This window comes from Lutra lutra, chromosome 1 (genome assembly GCF_902655055.1).
Source record: "Lutra lutra chromosome 1, mLutLut1.2, whole genome shotgun sequence".
In the NCBI taxonomy this organism is placed as follows: Eukaryota; Metazoa; Chordata; class Mammalia; order Carnivora; family Mustelidae; genus Lutra; species Lutra lutra.
Genome location: NC_062278.1, coordinates 144,082,519 through 144,099,911, shown reverse-complemented (window position 1 = coordinate 144,099,911; position 17,393 = coordinate 144,082,519). Strand labels below are relative to the sequence as shown.

At 42.1% G+C, this 17,393-nt stretch overlaps 1 protein-coding gene and 1 long non-coding RNA gene across 2 annotated transcripts in view; one reads left to right on the top strand and one right to left on the bottom strand.

Moving 5' to 3' along the window:
* RARB (retinoic acid receptor beta) overlaps positions 1-17,393 on the bottom strand; it is a 393,151-nt gene that overhangs the window by 201,872 nt on the left and 173,886 nt on the right. The gene's annotated exons all lie outside the window — the stretch shown is intronic.
* Positions 613-16,989, top strand: LOC125105179 (uncharacterized). Its single transcript, XR_007128826.1, has 4 exons — positions 613-924; positions 1,412-1,471; positions 3,520-3,626; positions 16,551-16,989. It is a non-coding gene; the product is annotated as an uncharacterized LOC125105179 (long non-coding RNA).

Here is a 17,393-nt window from a genome sequence, read left to right as displayed (position 1 = left end):
CTGTGATCTCACTTCCCTATGTCGAGAGGGAGGCAGCATTCTTGCAATTTTCCACTTGGGGTTATTAAGTCAAATGTCCAGAGTCATCCAACTAGAAGGATAACAGAGTCTGATTTGGACCCAGAAACCTAGTCTGTCATCTTCATTGTCTGTGTCTTGCTCAGGGACAGAGGGTACAAGCATATGTAAATGGGCATTGAGTAGGTGAGCAAACGTCTGGATGTGAGTTCTCTTTAGTCAAAAGTTGGGCAAGGGGAGAAGTCAGGAAAAGGCACTGGAGACAAAGGGAATAGTCTGGGTCCCCCCAGTAAGAAAAAAGAGGGGGCACGACTCAGAAATAGCCCCTCGATGTGTGTGACTAGAATGTCATGCACGTGGACCCGTGGTGTGCCACAAGGCTAGGAAGATAAATCTGGGACAAGCATGGAGCGAAGGGTGTATGTGTCACTCTGCCTTTAGGCAGGCACCTGTGAGGGTCACGGGTGCTACTCAACGTATGACTTCACAGGTAAAGGTTTATGATGCATTAAGGCAAAACAGATTGTAGATGCTACGTAGTATGTAACGATTTGGAACAAGTGCACTTCGCAATTTGTTTTATCGTCAGGATGCTGATGCTGGAAAGAAGGGCATTGGATGGGGGAAAAACCACGGATTTCTTATTCCTCTTAAGCTTTCTGAATGAATAGCATTTGGCTAGCTGGTCTTCTATCCATATAAGCGTAAAGAAGGCTGGACCTTCTTGAAGACCTCTGACTGGGAAAGTATGGAGATGGCTGAGCTAAATGGTTCTCACCACTGCTAAACATATCCCACGCCAGCCCGCCTCCTGCCACTGTGAGCTCCTTGCCCAGAAAAGGACAGTCTCAGGTGAGGAGGAATGCCAGCCTCCCTGCTGCGAAAGGGGAGCCGTCCTGTGTGTGGGTGTGATTACAGAGCTGGGGTTCCGATGCTTTAAAGCGGGGGGAGGGGGAAGACAGCTGAGGAACTGGTCCCTACCTTATTTGTAATTAAGATGGCCCATGTCAGCCCACCACCATCGAGGCCTTTCTCCTTGAAAAGCAGGATTTGAGAGTCCAATTTCTAATTCTTAATACAAGGCCTCTGCCCAACACAGAGGATGGCTCTTTCGTTGGTAGTCTCCACACGGCTCTCACCCTGCTCTGTTGGTTAATAAGAAATGACAATAAACAAAGCTTGCTCGAAGAGGGAGAGACAGAGAGACAGAGAGAGAACCACTTAACTGACTGCAGATAACAACCAGATAATTTAGTAAGTGTCTTTGTAGTCAGGGGGCTCTGCTAGGGGCACATGTCTAAATAGATGTGTGAAAATTTGGGGGTAAGTGATTTTGTTTGAGAGGTTGAGGGGATAGAGGCTAAATTATATTTTTGTTTCTTATTTCCTTCAGGTAGAACCCATCCAGCACCCAACTAAAATATGATCTTACAGATGTGCGTGGTCTAATATGGTAGGCACTACCTATTCTGTGGCTATTTAAGTTTATATTAAATTAATTAAAAATAGGGGCACCTAGGTGGTTCCTTGGGTTAAGCTTCTGCTTTTGGCTCAGGTCATGATCTCAGGGTCCTGGAATGGAGCCCTGTGCCAGGCTCCCTGCTCAGCAGGGAATCTGCTTCTCCGTCTCCCACTGCCTCTTCCCTTGCTTCTGCTTTCTTTCTCTCTAATAAATAAATTTTTTAAAAAAGAGCTAAATTAAATAAAAAATGTAGTTACTCATCTAGCAGTCACTATATTGGATTGCATAGATAGAGAAATTTCTAGAACCACAAATGTTCTGTTGGAAAGCACTATTGTATACTACTGGTTGCCATCCTCTCTAGCACTGCCAAACCCCCTAGCTCCATCAAGTTAAAGTCTGGGAAAATTCTTGGCAGATAGCAGAGGCCATCAACACAGGGGCTGCCACACCCAAGAAGCAAATCACCTTTTAATTTCTAAGATTGTAAAAGGGGCCCTCCTATCAAGAATCCATGTTCTTTTCATGCTGAAGACTTACAGGCCATCCTATGTTGTGGGCTGGCAGAGAGACACCACATGATGAAGTGGAAAGTGCCCTGGAATGGGATTCAGGGGACATGAGCTCTCACTTCTGTTCTATGACTAGTTTTGTGCCTTTTGTCCTCACAGCCTCTCTAAGCCTCAGGTTCTGCATCTACAAAATGGAGATAACCAAACCAGTCTGTCTGATTAAGTAAATAGAAAGGTATAACATCCTAAACAAATATAAGAATTTGTACTTGTACAGTGACTGCATTGGTAGCCTGCCTTCAGGATTTATACCTCTGAGACTATAGTATGGACAATGATCCTTCTGGATCAGTTGCTCTCACTCTGGTTCTTCCTCCTCTTCTTTTTACTTTTTTTTTTTTTAAAGACTCATTTATTTATTTTGGAGAGAGAGCGTGGATGGGAGGGGGAGAAGGAGAGCATATTTTGAGCAGACTCCACGCTGAGTGTGGGACCCAGCAGCGCTTGATCTCATGACCCTGGGATCATGACCTGAGCCAAAATCAAGAGTTGGACATTTAACCAACTGTGCCACCCTGGTGCTCCTCACTCTGGTTCTTTTGTGAGGATTTCTGGGAAGTCTGCCTACAGGTGAAGGATGTAGTCTCTGAGCTACTGTCTCTTTGAGGATGTCAGCAGATGTCATCTGTAATCTTGATTCAATTAAGAAGAAAGATGAATGTAACCTTCCCTCATATTCAACAGAGAGCTTCTGTTGGATCACTCAGGGCTCACCAGGACATAGGCATTGCCACACATGTCACACCTGTGGGTGGGGCTACCTAGTCCATGTACCTGAAAGGGAAACTTCAACCAAGAGGTTCCTGAAGGAGAACACAGTGATTTTTCCTAAATATTATCAACTTTAAAATGTCCCAAATGTACCCCTAAATGGACAACTTAGAAACATCCAACAGGGGTCATTATGTATTGCCAGGCAACTTGATTATTTTGAGAGGAGAAAGGCAATAGTCTTTGAGAATCTTTGAGTGTATGTCTGGACTACATAGTCCTACTCCATGAGAATGAAGGGCATTCTTTTTCCTCACCCACTCTATGATTTTGGGGTCTTACTTTTTGGACCCAAAGAAATAAGCAATTCACTACTGTATGTCAAGGAAAGATATCATGCTAACATTCCTCAGTTAGAATAGAGTTACCTCATGCCTATAGCTTGCTTGTCTTCAAGTTGCTCCAATAAGTATGACCATGGACCATACAGAGGCTCACCATCTTGGTGGTGGTGGTGGTGGTGGGTGGGATACAGCTATACTCTGTGTTGGGGATGCTCCTTTGGGAGAGAGAGGATAGTCACCATAGCACCGTGGTCCTCAAATTTTAGTATTATCAGAATCACTTAAAGGACTTGTTAAAGTTTGAATTGCTTGGCCCCACTCAAAGTTGTTGATTCAGTTGGCTGGGGGTGGTGGTGGTGGTCAGGGATAGGGTTAGAGAATTTGCTTTTTTTAGAATTTGCATTTTTAACAGGTTGCTAGATGCTGCTGCTGCTGCTGGTGGTCCAAACACTACACTTTGAGAATCTCTACTTTTAAGACTTTTCAAACTTGATCCCAGGTAGACACATGTAAGAGAAAGTATATTTCCTAAAATGTCCTTTTTCTTATATCTGATACCAACTCAAGTGACTTAGACAAATAATGATAATAGTACTTACATAGTTTTACTGTTACAGACATGGTCTAAGTGCTTAAATACATTATCTCATTTAATTCTCATAGAAGTTGTACATTTGGCTAGGATTTGAACAAAGGAATTCTGGCACCAGAGGCTAGAACCACTATACAACATTGCCTCTACCTCCCACTCTCGTGCCTTTCCCATCTTTGTCCTCCTCCCTGGGCTGATGAGGACATCTCTTCCTTTAAGAGAGCACCACTGGGAGCCTCCCCTGAATGCAATACTAACAGCCTCAAGACTGTTAGAGGGTTGCCTTGGTCAAGTTTATTTTGAATACCTAGTAACTGTAAGAGAGCACAGTTTCTTATTTGCCTACACCTTGACATTTGGGAATCCCTTTGACTCAATGATTATTTTTCAAAGGATGTAAAAGTACTTGACAAAAAGAAAAATGGAAATGTGAGTGAAGGAAGAGAAATGGTAAACAGGAAAGAGAAAATAATAAAGCAATAGGAAAAAGGGTAAAAATAACCAGATGGAAAGGTCAAGGTAGATAAAACATGGGAAATAAGGGCTCTACAGGAGAAAAAAAAAATCCTAAAAATTAAGTGTGCATGACAGAAAAGTTAAACTCTGGGTAGATGTCACACTAAAAAAACAGGAATATAAAATCTAAGAGTAGAAGCAGTCAAGAGGAGGGAATGCAGGAAACAAGGAGGGGAAATTGGTGGTGGGGGCGGGGGGGGGAATGAAAGATGCCATTAATTGGATTTTGAACTCCAGTTATTATAATTGGGCATTTAAGCTATATCAACATTCTTCTTCATCTTTAGAATATTTTGCAATCTTTGAAAATACAGGAAATGCCATTTGGTTTTGTCCCAACTCTGGCCACTCAAGTTCTGGTTGCTTGTTTATTTTTTCTTGAGCAGAAGAAGTTTCACTAAAGGTTGGCATGTGGGATAAATCTTTGAGAGGAAAGAGGGGGAAATAATTCAGTGGGAAGGAAGGATTCATTATGACAAGGGCCGGGTCAGGGAAATGGCCACATAACTGCATTCCTGAGAGGAAAGGCCTGAGGAAAATGAAACCTGCAGGAAGGCTGTTTGCTCTGCCCTGGGATCGAGTTGGGGTCGCTTCAGAGGCCAGTCACAGAGCCCGAGACTCTGAACATTCTGTTTTAGATTAAGAGCTGGGTTCACTCAAGGGGTACAGTGTGGGGAAGAGCGTGGATGATGTCAGTTCATCTGAAAGCCTGTGTCCTGCATGGGAGCATCTCATCACTCTAGAAACCTCTCTAGAAGGTGGCTGACTGTTCCATTAAATGGGGGCAAAGGATGGTGGGTTGAGCGGGGGAGGGCAGCCTCCCCCTATTACTTTACCCCCTGCCATCAGTCGTCCGGTTCCTTTCTACACACTTCTCTTTTGATGTAAGAGGAAACTCCTGAATTTGAAAATGAAATGCTTGCAGAATTGATTATCTCTTCCCCCCAAACTCACGCCCATCCGGTCCTGCGGTTTACACAGTCACTCTTCCTGCAAAGTCTTTCAGAAGGTGTCGTCTGGGGCTCCATCTCCCTCTTCCCCTAGACCTCCCTTGATGCTAGAGGAGAATTATCTGTGAGGCCGTATTACTCTACTTCATTGCATCTAAGACAACACTGAGTCTTAGAAAGAGGCATTGTTATTTCATGTGCCACTAAGAAAGAAAAAGTCTGCTTATTCAGCCATGATACATCATTGGTTACAAGATTTACCTCAACTGCAGAGAAGTTAGAATGTTCAATGAACACTCTTACAATCCGTGAAATGTGGACTCTCCTCGATTTGACTCTAAGTTCTCTGTTGGAAGCGACTATGCCTGAGTCTCTTATCTCTGAAGTCACCATCAAGGCAGAGAATAGCCTTTTCTATTTCCAAAGCTCTCTTGCTAAAAACCGCTTTAAATTGAGAGAGACTGGGGGAGGGAGAGAGAAAGAGAGAGAGAGAGAGAGAGAGCGAGAGAGGGAGACAGGCAGAGAGAGTGTTTGTGTTTGATTATGCATTTGCATAGCACATACACCCAATTTGTACTTCAATTTTCCAGAGAAATTCAGGCACCAGCAGGGAGAGAATTTTGCCGGTCATAGAGCTGATCAGCTCAGAGATGTCATATGGTATAATTGTGGTCACATTGCCTGTAGGAATTAAAAGTAGGACCTAAAGCTAGGTCCACATCTAGCTTTTCTCTATGTTTTCCACTTTCAGGATATAGGAAAAAGTAGAAAGATATGGACGGCTCACATCTCATTCTGGTTCCCGAGAAAACCCTTGCATTTGCGGAGAGAATGAGGAAAGTTTCTGTGCCTCCGTGTGGTCGATCAGGGGGTCCCTTCCTTTAGCTCTGTGGTAACCCCCTGTTGGTGTGTGCCACTAGGAGCGGATCGGGGGGAGCTTCTACACACCAAGACTATCTAAACAGGCCATTAAATGGTAGTAAAGTCACACATGGGAATGACAGGTCAATAAATCCCCAACAACTTACTTTGCCTCCAAGGAGCTGGCTGTTGCTGAGTGTTGTTGTGTTTACATAAAATCAATTTTACAAGCAATCTTAAATAATTAGGGAAGACGCCATCATGGGATATTCTACATTCCTGGTAATATCTTCGGCATTCGTCTCATTGATCCCTTTTGTTTGATGGTGTGTGTGTCTGTTTTGTCCAAAGTGGCCATCTTCTCTGATGGCTTCTTTACGAGATGCTGAAATTTTACCTCGTGAGGAACCAGGACACACGTTCTTATCAGTATTTTACAGAATAAAGACCCTGAAGTTACCCATTAGCTGAGTCTTCATGAAGCTTTTTTTTTTTTTTAAGCTCAGCTTTTTAGGTATTTTCTTTTAATTCTTTAATCCCACATGCTTAAAACATTTGTGGGGTAGATGAATGAGGGAAAGGGGTAGGTACCATCCATACTAAATCTAGAAGTTGCAGGAAACAACAACTAGGTTGGGTTTATGACAACAATGAACATCTAACCTCACGTGGGTTTCTCTCTTCGTTGGTCTAGGCTTCTGGGGGATGCTCATTTTCCCTTTATCAAGTTTAAATAAAGTGGACCTTTCAGTGACATAAAGCTCCCATTAATGATGCATTGCCCGGGTAGAGAACGGAAGCCAGGCTACCCCTGGGGACGACGTTTCCTTTAGGGACTCCCGTGCCCGTCATGCACAGACCAGAGGCATCACTTCACTTCAGCTGCTTCCTCAGGTAGAAGACAGCCACTATGGCTTGTGACGGTAGCGCTATAAATCCACATTTACCATGGGATGCCATGGGTTCCATCTGTTCCCTAAAGTGCCTACATAAACCAAGTCTCTGCACGCCATCTGCAAAGTGCCCTCGTGCGTGCATGCTGGAGTCTTCCGCTAATGCAGTGCGGTGATTTTGCAACTTCAAATAAGGCTCATTTTAATTGTCATTGTTAAGATCAAATGCTTTGCAGCTGTCTCTGTGCCGCAGATGAAAAGCATTACTTTGATGGCCGACGTGATGAACTCTCACGTTCTATTTTCTCATCTAAATTACCACACTTTAGGGCCTGTGTCTGGTATGTGCTTAACAAATATTTTTGAACTAATATATATATTTTGAACTTACACACACACACACACACACACACACACATATATGTATATATATGACTAGAAAGAGGTGCTGGACAGCAGTGTGGGGAAAATAGCAGACTCTCAGCTAAAAAGGTGGGTTCTGGATATTTCTTAGCTGCAGAAGAGCCATATGACCTTGGCCATGTGACTCTCTGGGCCTCAATTTCCCCCTTTGTAAAATGGGCATGTTGGATTAAGCAACTTAACTCTAGGTTCCTGCTAGCTCCAAAATTTGTATTTTAAATTTAACAATTTTTCACTCATAGGTAACTCTAATTTTGTTTGAATTTTCTTATTCAAGGAACATGACTCCATATGGAAATTCTGTCCTTCCTTTTCCTTGACAATCCCAGCTAAACCTTTATATAAACCAGCCCAGAGAGTTTTAAGTTATCATTAATCACTTATTTTAAATGAAACCCCATACTATAAAAGATGACTTAATTAACTCTGGCTGGTAATTTTTATCTGCTTAAAAAACCCTATTTCCTATTACTGTACTTTAAGTAAAAATAAAAGGCAATTTAAATAAAGAAGTATCTAACCCACACAGTGCCATGCCTAGCACGTAAGAATGCTTCTATTCTGTTAGGACTGTTTATATGACCTCCTCATACGCTTATCTACACATTTCTCTCTCTGTCTGCCTCGGGGAGGACAAAAGCAATACACAGCTCTGAACACTGTTTTGTCCAATCCCCTTTTCAATATGGTTAGTATTTAGTCTAACAAGAAAAGCAGAGAAGGGACGATTAGACAAAATCCAGGAATACCTGTCCTTTTGGTGCTGAAAAGCTCAATTGCGTGGGGCATGTCTGAGCAGAATCTGTCATTAACACAATGTACTATTTGTCCAAACATCTGTAGGTCACATTATTTCTCTATAAGCCATTGAGAGCAAAAGCAAAACCAAGACGGTTATTAATCACTTACTCAGTATTTCTCAAACAACATTGAAAAAAAAAAAAAAAAAAACCAAAACCATGAACATAATGGATTGAAAGAAGATAACACAGAAGAAAAACAAGGCATTTTTCACTATTGTAAAATGAACCCACCCAGGTCCCATCAGGTCCGTGTTTTACATACAGTATATTGGGTAGGCTCTGGGGACCAGGAGGGGTTGGAAACGGGACCAATGCCTAACTAAAGACAGCCTGGTAGTTCTCATTTCCACCAGAAGAAAAGAAAGCTCAGATTTGCATGTCTTCAATATTTGTGTTGGAATTGCTTCCACCAGGAAACCCAAATGGATGCAATGAACCAAACAGTCCTTGGGACAGCCTGATAGCATCAGACACAGGTAGACCCGGGAAGAAAAATTCAAGTGTCCATTAATGCCAAAGAAAAAGAAATAGTGTGGTTTCCTGGCTATCCACAGCTGTCAAGCTGATACAGAATGGTCTAGGTGGGTGCACTTTTACACATCTGTCAGCAAAACCTCTTTCCAAATAAAAAAATCTACTGCTCAGGAACAGCACGTGTATTGTTGGCTTTCCCAGGAGGACTTCAGTTTTAAAGTGTGGATTACGAGGTGACATGAAGGCATGGTTGTGTTCGGGACCACAGGGACTGGTAATCACTCAGGGACAAAAGTTTCCTTTTATTTCAGTGTTCCCTACACTCGAGACGACACTTAGATACAAATTGGAAGCATGTCTGTTTGGACTCTGGGCATCCCACAAACATCAGTCCCTCTGGTGTCCTATGCATCAGACACTCTGCTGGGTGGTTAACAGGGGCTTACTGGGAGGTAGGATGGTAATATTGTGGGGGTACCCAAAGAGGAGTGAGAAAAATACCATTTTAAGTGGCTGATTCTATGTACAAAAGTAATAATAACTTATCTTTGAGGTTTTCTTAATAAACAGTGCAATATGTTAGACCTACCAAAAAAAAAAAAAATACACTAAGAGCTAACATTTACGGAGTACTCCCTATGGGTCAGGCATGGTTTTAAGAGCTTTACATGGATTAATTCATTTATTCCTCATTAATCCTGAAGAGGTAGGTGTAATATTATCCCCGTTTCACAGATGAGGAAATTGAACCACAGGGAGGTTCAGTAATGTCCTCCAGGCCCCAGAGCCCACAAATGGTTGGTAGAAACTTGAATCCTGTGAGTCTGGCTTTGGATTCTATGCTTTTAATCATGCTTATTTAAAAAAAAAAAAGATGTGACTAAAAGATTATAGCTGATCACAAACAGAACCTCAGTTTTAATCATGGTACATGTGTCCCAGCATACATCTGTGTTTATACATAGAGAATTTAGCAGCGAAAAAGATTGTACGGATTCTCTCACCCAATAGGTGATCATCTATTAACTGTTAGATAACAAAAGATAGCCCCCCAAAGGATCTAGGTTTGCCTCAAATGAATGTATTTATTATTTAACTGATATGTGACAGCCCCTTTAGTCCTCTTAGCAGTCAGAATTTTAAAATGGTACTTCTTCAATTCCAACAATTAGTTACAAGAACCCAAGGACCCCAAAGTAACCAGTCACCTTGCTTGACTCAACAATCACCAGATCACGGCAGAGCTCCTCTGTGAGGTGGTAACCGTTCGTATTAAGCAACGACACCTCATACAGGAAACGTCACGGTTGAGGATTGATGGCTGTGATGTTGCCTACAACACTTACAGTTCTCTAGACATGAAATAGATCATCATTATGAGCCAATTCGGCTCCAACAATAGGGTGGTGGAGATACATCGTTATTATTGTGAAGGTACCGGCTCACCTACTACGCGTGGGGTCCTGTATTTATTCCCTAGTTTGAAGCTAATGGTTTTTCAGACATGGAATATGCTGATGGAGAATAATTTTCCAGGCTTTATTTTCTCCCTGGCAGATCTCCTGTAACAGTTTTGGTGCCTAGCACTTTTGGAGTAAAGATTTTTTATTGTTTTTTTTTGACAACCTGGTTTATTTCTCCCTACTTTAAGTTTTCAGTAAAGGCTATTCTCAGCCTGGAAGATAAGCAGTGCTTCCTGCACTAAATAAAAGGTATGGGTTTCAGGAGAGATATGCAGGAACACACAAGAACATAATATAATTGTAGAGTCTGTTCTCCCTCGTGGAGTTTTTCTGGATGCTGTCCTGTAGTTCTTTCCTGGGCAAAGTCAAGGTTAGCACTGCTTGGTGTAGCTAAATTTCTGCTAGAGACATAAACCCCTGAAGACAGACCCCTTGTTCACTCTGAAGAGTGCAACGTACTTGTTAGGCTGACTCATTCATCCCAGAGGGAGTCTGTGGGGGACATCTTGTAGATGTCCCTCTAGATCCCCACTCTTCTTGCCCCCAGAAGCTAACATCTACTCTGGCTTCTGGTTGGAGATTGATTGGCCGGTAAAGGAGACAGATGTTCAGCTGCCTACCCCACAGCTCCCTTCCAGGAACAGCAGGTGGGCGCCATTCTACCACAAAGGCCCCAGGTCCTATAGAGGTCCCTGTCTCCTACCCACCCCGTGACTTGGCCACTGTGTCCTCCCATCACCCTGCAGGTCTAGGCAGGATAACGAAGCCCCGCTGTGGCTAGTCCCTGAGCACTTCTTTGTCTGTTGTTGACCTCTCTTAACCGACCCACCCCTTTATATTCTCCTTAATTAACCAACACATTTTCTGCCGGGAAGATACCTGATATGAAGTCCTATTTTGGAACAAATGATCCTGAGACTTGCTCTTTTGGTCCCAATCCTCGCACCCTGTTTCCTGCTGCCCACTGTTTCTTCTCGCACAATCTCACATGTGACTATGTGAACACATCTTCATGTCTGACTATGCTCTTTAAATGCTGACCCTAGTCCCTGGCTTTCACATCCAGCTATGTCCACTCAGCCTTCCTCTTCTGACCATTCACGTTGCCCATGCTTCTTTAGGAAGCCCCTTAGGAAGGCAGGAGGCTTAGGAAGATTCCAAGTCAAATGTAACTTTGTTTGCTAGTGGCTTGAAATATCAAAACACACCTGAAGACCTAATGTCATCATGAGCCTCCTCCAGGGTTTGGGTTTTTGCATATAGAATGGTTCCCCAACCATGTACTCTCCTGAACCACATCTTGCTCTGGCTTCTCATCTGTAAACCACCCTGGTTTCTGGCTCATTTTTCCCTGCCTATTAGTGCCCCAACACCGGAGGTGGGACCTCAAACCAAGACAAAGAAAAATGGCTTTTCTTTCCTGATACAGTTCAAGTCACTGATAGGTATGTACCACTGACTCACACATTAGAAGGAACTGTGAGACATTTTGTGGTCCATCCTCTGCCATGGTAGGAAAATGGAGCCTGAAGACCCATCAGAAAAGAATTAAACTCCCAAAATGCAGATCTTAAGACTATGAAGCAATTAGTTCTTTCTTTTTTTTTTTAAGATTTTATTTATTTATCTGACAGAGAGAGAGGTCACAAGTAGGCAGAGAGGCAGGCAGAGAGGGGGTGGGAAGCAGGCTCCCTGCTGAGCAGAGAGGCCAATGCGGGGCTCGATCCCAGGACCCTGCGATCATGACCTGAGCCGAAGGCAGAGGCCTAACCCACTGAGCCACCTAGGCGTCCCCAATTTTTTCTTTATAGACTGGAATTTATAGTGAAAAAATGATTAGAGGAGAAGAAATATGTAGGATCTCTAAACACTAACAGGATTGTGTTTTCTAACTTCTGGCAGCTTCTTCTCACTCCTTCTCTTTCTAGCACCCCAAAAGCAACATCTCAAAAGTACGAGGTCTTTCATGTGCCTTCTAATGGTCTTCTCTATTCTTCTGGATCCTCCTATTCACTGGGCCCTCTCTTCCTTCCTTCCTTCCTTCCTTAGATTTTATTTTTAAGTTCTTTCTATGTCCAGTGTGGGGCCTGAAACTGCAACCCTGAGATCAAGAGTCGCACACTTCCCTGACTGAGCCAGGCAGCCCCCCTCTTTCTTGATTTTTTATGTTGGCTTTTCCTCTAACAGAACTTCAAGCCCCATCTTTGCCTCTCCTCTTCTCCTATTCTTTCTCTTCTCATCCTGTCTCTTTCCCCCTTTCCTCTCTCTTCAAGAAATCTCATCTTGACTATGGCTTTCAAAAGCATCTCCATGCCAAAGACTCCAAAAGTTATACTGCTAGGCTGACCTCCCTCCTGAACTCTAGACTTGTGTATCTAACAGCCTATTTGAGTTATCATCTCCCTTGGGTGTGTGGTAAGTATTCCAAATGCACATATCCACACTAGAACAGGTGACTTTCCTTCCCACCTGGTGTTCTCCAACCAACCTTGCTCTTCTGTCACTCTTCTTCATGTCAGTTAAAGATACCACTGGTCAGCCCACTGTTCAGGACATAGACCTTCTTGGATTCTTCTCTTTCTCTTACACCCACAATTCTAATTTGTCAGTAAGTCCTATGATTCCATCTCTAACACATATTCCAAATTCACTTATTTCTTTCTCTCTGAAATTAGAAACCACTATTTTCCCTTGCCCAGAACATGCTAAGCCTCCTAATTGGTCTTTTGGCTTCCATTATTATCTCTCCTACAAACACTTCTCCTTGGAGTAGTCAGAGTATGATTTATTTAAGTCAATGTTTCTCATCTGGGGCTGATCTTGTCCCCCAGGGGACTTTTGGCAATGTGTGGATATATTTTTGGTTGCCTCAACTGGGAGAATGGGTTCTATTGGCATCTAGGGGGTAGAGGCCAGGGATGTTGAAAAACCCATGCACAAGATGGCCCCCAAAACAAAGAACTGTCTGGCCCCAAATGCTAAGTGCTGAGGGTGAAAAACCATAATTTAAATGGAAATCAGACCATGTCATATACCTCTTTAAAATGCTCTGATGGTTTCTGCTTATATTTAAAATCTATACTTTCTATCATGGCCTCCAAGGCTTTAAATGATGTGGTCCCTCTATGCTTCCTAACCCTTATTATGCAATCCTTTCCCCCATTCGTACTGTTCCTCAAGAAGGCCAGGCTTATTCCTCAAGTTACTGAAGAAACTGTGAACCTGAAATGTCCATTGCCCAGATTTTCACAGGGTTCAAGGTCACATGTTGCCTCTTTAGCAAGGCCTTTCCTGACCACCCAGTCTCAGATACTATCATATTTCCTTTATTTGTCTGTACTTTCTTTCATACCATCATATTTTATTTTATTTTTACATTTATTATTATTTTTTTCTGGTTTACATATTGCTTATGTATTGATTATTAGCTGAGGAGAGCTGGGAATATTCTCACAGCTACGGTAAATGTTCTATAAATATTTGTTGAATAGATTGTGTTTGTATAGTAAGGGTTTCCAAGCTTTCTGTGTCTTGAGTGACCTACTAAAGAACATCTATCTGCAAGAATAATTTTTGCTTCAGGACCAACATTTTTAAAAAACGCCTAAGGACCACTTCCCACAGGATATGTACTCTTCTCATTTCTAAATGTTTACAATCTTTTCTTCACTGGTCTTGCAAATTTATCCATTTCTTCATTATTTCAATAATCAGCATGTCAGAAACCACGGAAGATCCTTTGTTCTTACAACAGACAAAAAACATCTCTAGTTCTTGAGAAACTTCTCAGGCTTGGCTTGCCTGCACCACCTTCCCAGAAATCAGATTTGACAATATTACTTCTCCTCATATGATTTGGCCCATCAGCACTGCTGTGAGCTGGATGGTGTCCCCCACCAAATCCCTCCCCCCACCACCAAAAAGGATTTGTCCATATCCTATCCTAGAGAACTGGGGAATGTGACCTTATTTGGAAAAAGAATGTTTACAGATATAATTAAGGATCCTTAGATGAAATCATCCTGGATTATCCTAAATCCAATGGCTAGTGTCCTTAGAAGAGAAACAGAGGGGCAAGACACAGACAAAGGAGGAGAGTGTTCTGGGGGTGCCTGGGTGGCTCTGTCAGTTGAGCATCTGACTCTTGATTTTTGGCTCAAGTCATGAGCTCAGGGTTGTGAGATTGAGCCCCGCATCAGGCTCCCTGCCTGCTGGGAAGTCTGCTTGAGATTTTCTCTCCCTTTCCCTCTGCCCCTCCCTCTGCTTGCACTCTCAAAGAAGTAAAGGCTAAAAAAAAAAAAAAAAAAAAAAAAAAAAAAAAAAAAAAAAAAAGAAAAGAAGAGGAGAGGATGGATTCTGGAAATGGAGGCAGAGATTGGAACCATGTAACTACAAGCCTCAAAAGCTGGAAGAGGTAAGAAAGATTCTCTGTCTTAGAAACCCCCAGAAGGAGCATGACCCTGCTGAATTTTGGACTTCTGGCCTTCATAACTGTGAGAGAATAACTTTCCATTGTTTAAAGCCACCAAGTTTTTGGTCATTCTTGAGGGCAGCCATTGGAAGTGAACACAAGTACTTGCAACCACGTATACATCTAGAACCTCAGCTTGTCACTAAGGTTCTCCTGGTTCTGTCCTCTGTTTTTCCAGTCTCATCTCTAGCTTCTGAAACTGTTTTCCATATGCTGTCCCTTTTCTCAGGCACACGAGCCCTGCTCGAGTCAGACAGGAATATTTAATGTTCTCTAAAAACTCCCTCTTCTTTTATGCTTCATCTGGTCCTTTTGGCCGTCCTGTTCTTCCACCCATTTCCTACTCGAGTTAAGCTAGTGAACTCCTACTCATATTTCAAAGCACAATTTATATTGCCCTGGTCCCTCACTTTCACTTACCTCTGGAAGCACTTTACTACCATATGGTACTAGTTACTCCCCTATGGATTTTCCAGAGCTTAGAATACCTCCCTTTACTATAACACTAATTTTTATGCTACTATATTTTGAGGACTAAATTTTATTCATTTTAACGATAGAGCACTTCATGAATACAATCTCCTTGTTTTAAAAGAGCATTCTAGATAAAGTTAAAGTATCCCTTTAACTACCCTTACCGAAAAAGTGTTGTTCTCCCCCAGATATGGCTTGCATGTTTCCAACCTATTTTATCTGTGTACATAAATCTTAGAAGATATACATTATTATTTTGTGTGTTTTTAAAATTATACAAGTTATATGTATGCATGTGTGACAGTGTGTGTGTGTGTGTGTGTGTGTGTGTGTGTGTGTGGTTTTTCAGTTCTCTTGAGATTACCTTCTAGGTGCTTATCAAAATCTGAATAAGTAAAGAAACTGCTATGTAGTTAAAAACATGGGAACTGTGTTCTCCACCTACTTCCCTGTCCAAGAGAAAATAATTACAGTCAGAGATGTCACACATCCAGTCATAAAAATACCATCAATAGTTTTCATGTGCAATTAAATCTATGTATAAGTAGGGCTTTATAAGAGCACATAACCCTCTCTGCTTCCACACTTGTATTTATGAAGCAGCACAGGCGGACAGTTGATTCCTCGGTGAGGAATTACTCATAGGGGCCCTGATCACCTGCCAGAGTTCACAGGTAAGAAACGGAGGCCAGGGAGAGACGAGGAGTAATGGACCCCACTGGTTGACCCCTGGGCTAGCACCACGTACAATTAGGCAGACTGCATTTAAATTGTAATGAACACACCTGGAAATCTGCTTGCAATTAGAAAGGGATAATGAACTCATCTATCAAGGCCAGGTCTGTATGTCAGTGGCTTAGGCAGCAGGATCAGGAATGCCTTGAGATGATGTGGGTTTTCAATGAAAAAACATACAATTCCTCATAAGCAGAATGCCGCCTTTTGCATTTGTGTGCAGATATATTTTTGGTCTTTAACTAGATGAAAGAGAGTGTATGTGTAACGAAACAATGTATTGTAACAAACATCTCTCAAATTGTCCGTATTTGTGAGCATGATGTACATCCTAATTATGGCAAATATGAATGATAACCACCAAGTTTTTTCTCACATAAGGTGGTGAGCTATTTATGGCTACTTTGTTGCCTATTGTCCTGTTCAAAGAGTTCTTTAGTTTCTCCTAAATGCAAGAGAAAAATTCTCAGTTGCCTGGTCTACCAGTTCCCCAATCCTCACATTCCATGGAATGATTAAAAAAAAAACAAACCAATAAACAAATTTGGGGTTTGTTACAGCTTGCCAACTTTTCATTTTGACAAGGAAGGAAATTCAGAAAGAAAAACAAGTTATTTACTGCCATCTCATTTTATAAAAGGAAAGATTTTTAAGCTCCCCACCTCCTCAAAAAGGGAAGAAGGAGATTCTCAGAATCAAAGGAAGTCTTTTAGCTTAAAGAAATCAGGTTTATAAAAAAAAAAATTTAAGCTTACAAAAATATTTTCTTATATTTTCTTGTTGAACAGAAGAGCATTGAAAACTGGATTGCCTACAAGCCTGTGGTGGGAAATCACCTTTCCAGCTTGGCTGCTTTCATATTCCTTTGAATCTTCAGAAATTCTCCTATGAAATCCAATATGGCCACTGTTTCCCTGGGCTAGGGGTTGATGCAAATCCACCAGCATTTACTGAGGCCCTACTATGTGCTCAGGCCTCAGGTAGGTGCTTTACCAAAGGACACTAAAGCAGAAATGCTATCCTATAAGTTAAGATGTGTTCATTCCTGTGCTCCCTTTTGCCATTTCAGCCAGGCTAGTATTTGACAAAAACCAGAATATGGGGAGAAAATTCTTATGAAAGTATGATGGATGCCATTATGCTGGGTGTCAAAAGAGAACGCGGAAATGCTACCACAGTGTGGAACTTTCTGCCAAAATAATGTCCATGCCAATGTTGGAAACACAATTTTCAAATACACATTAATAAACAAGTCTATCATTTGCTTTTCCTGGAGATTATTCCAACTTGAGGGAAGGCTGGAAAGTCTTTTTAGAATTCTAGTTTCATGGTTCAGACTGATAAGAAGGTAATGATGGAGTATGAACTCTGGCATAAAATGAGCACCAGACAGGCTGCCTATTTAGGGTCATCCCCTCCTTCCCCTCTCTCAATCATCTTTTTTTTTTTTTTTTAATGACATTCTGTTGCCAAAATCCTGAGGGTTCTACCACAGAGAAGGCAAAAATGGCTAAGTTTGGACCTAACTATGTGCTTACCACTCTGGGAGTAGTCTGCTCACTTCATGAGTAAACTCAGGCCTGTGAACTCCTCTAGATATGAGGGTAATATCTGGGAAATGCTCTCCCCCA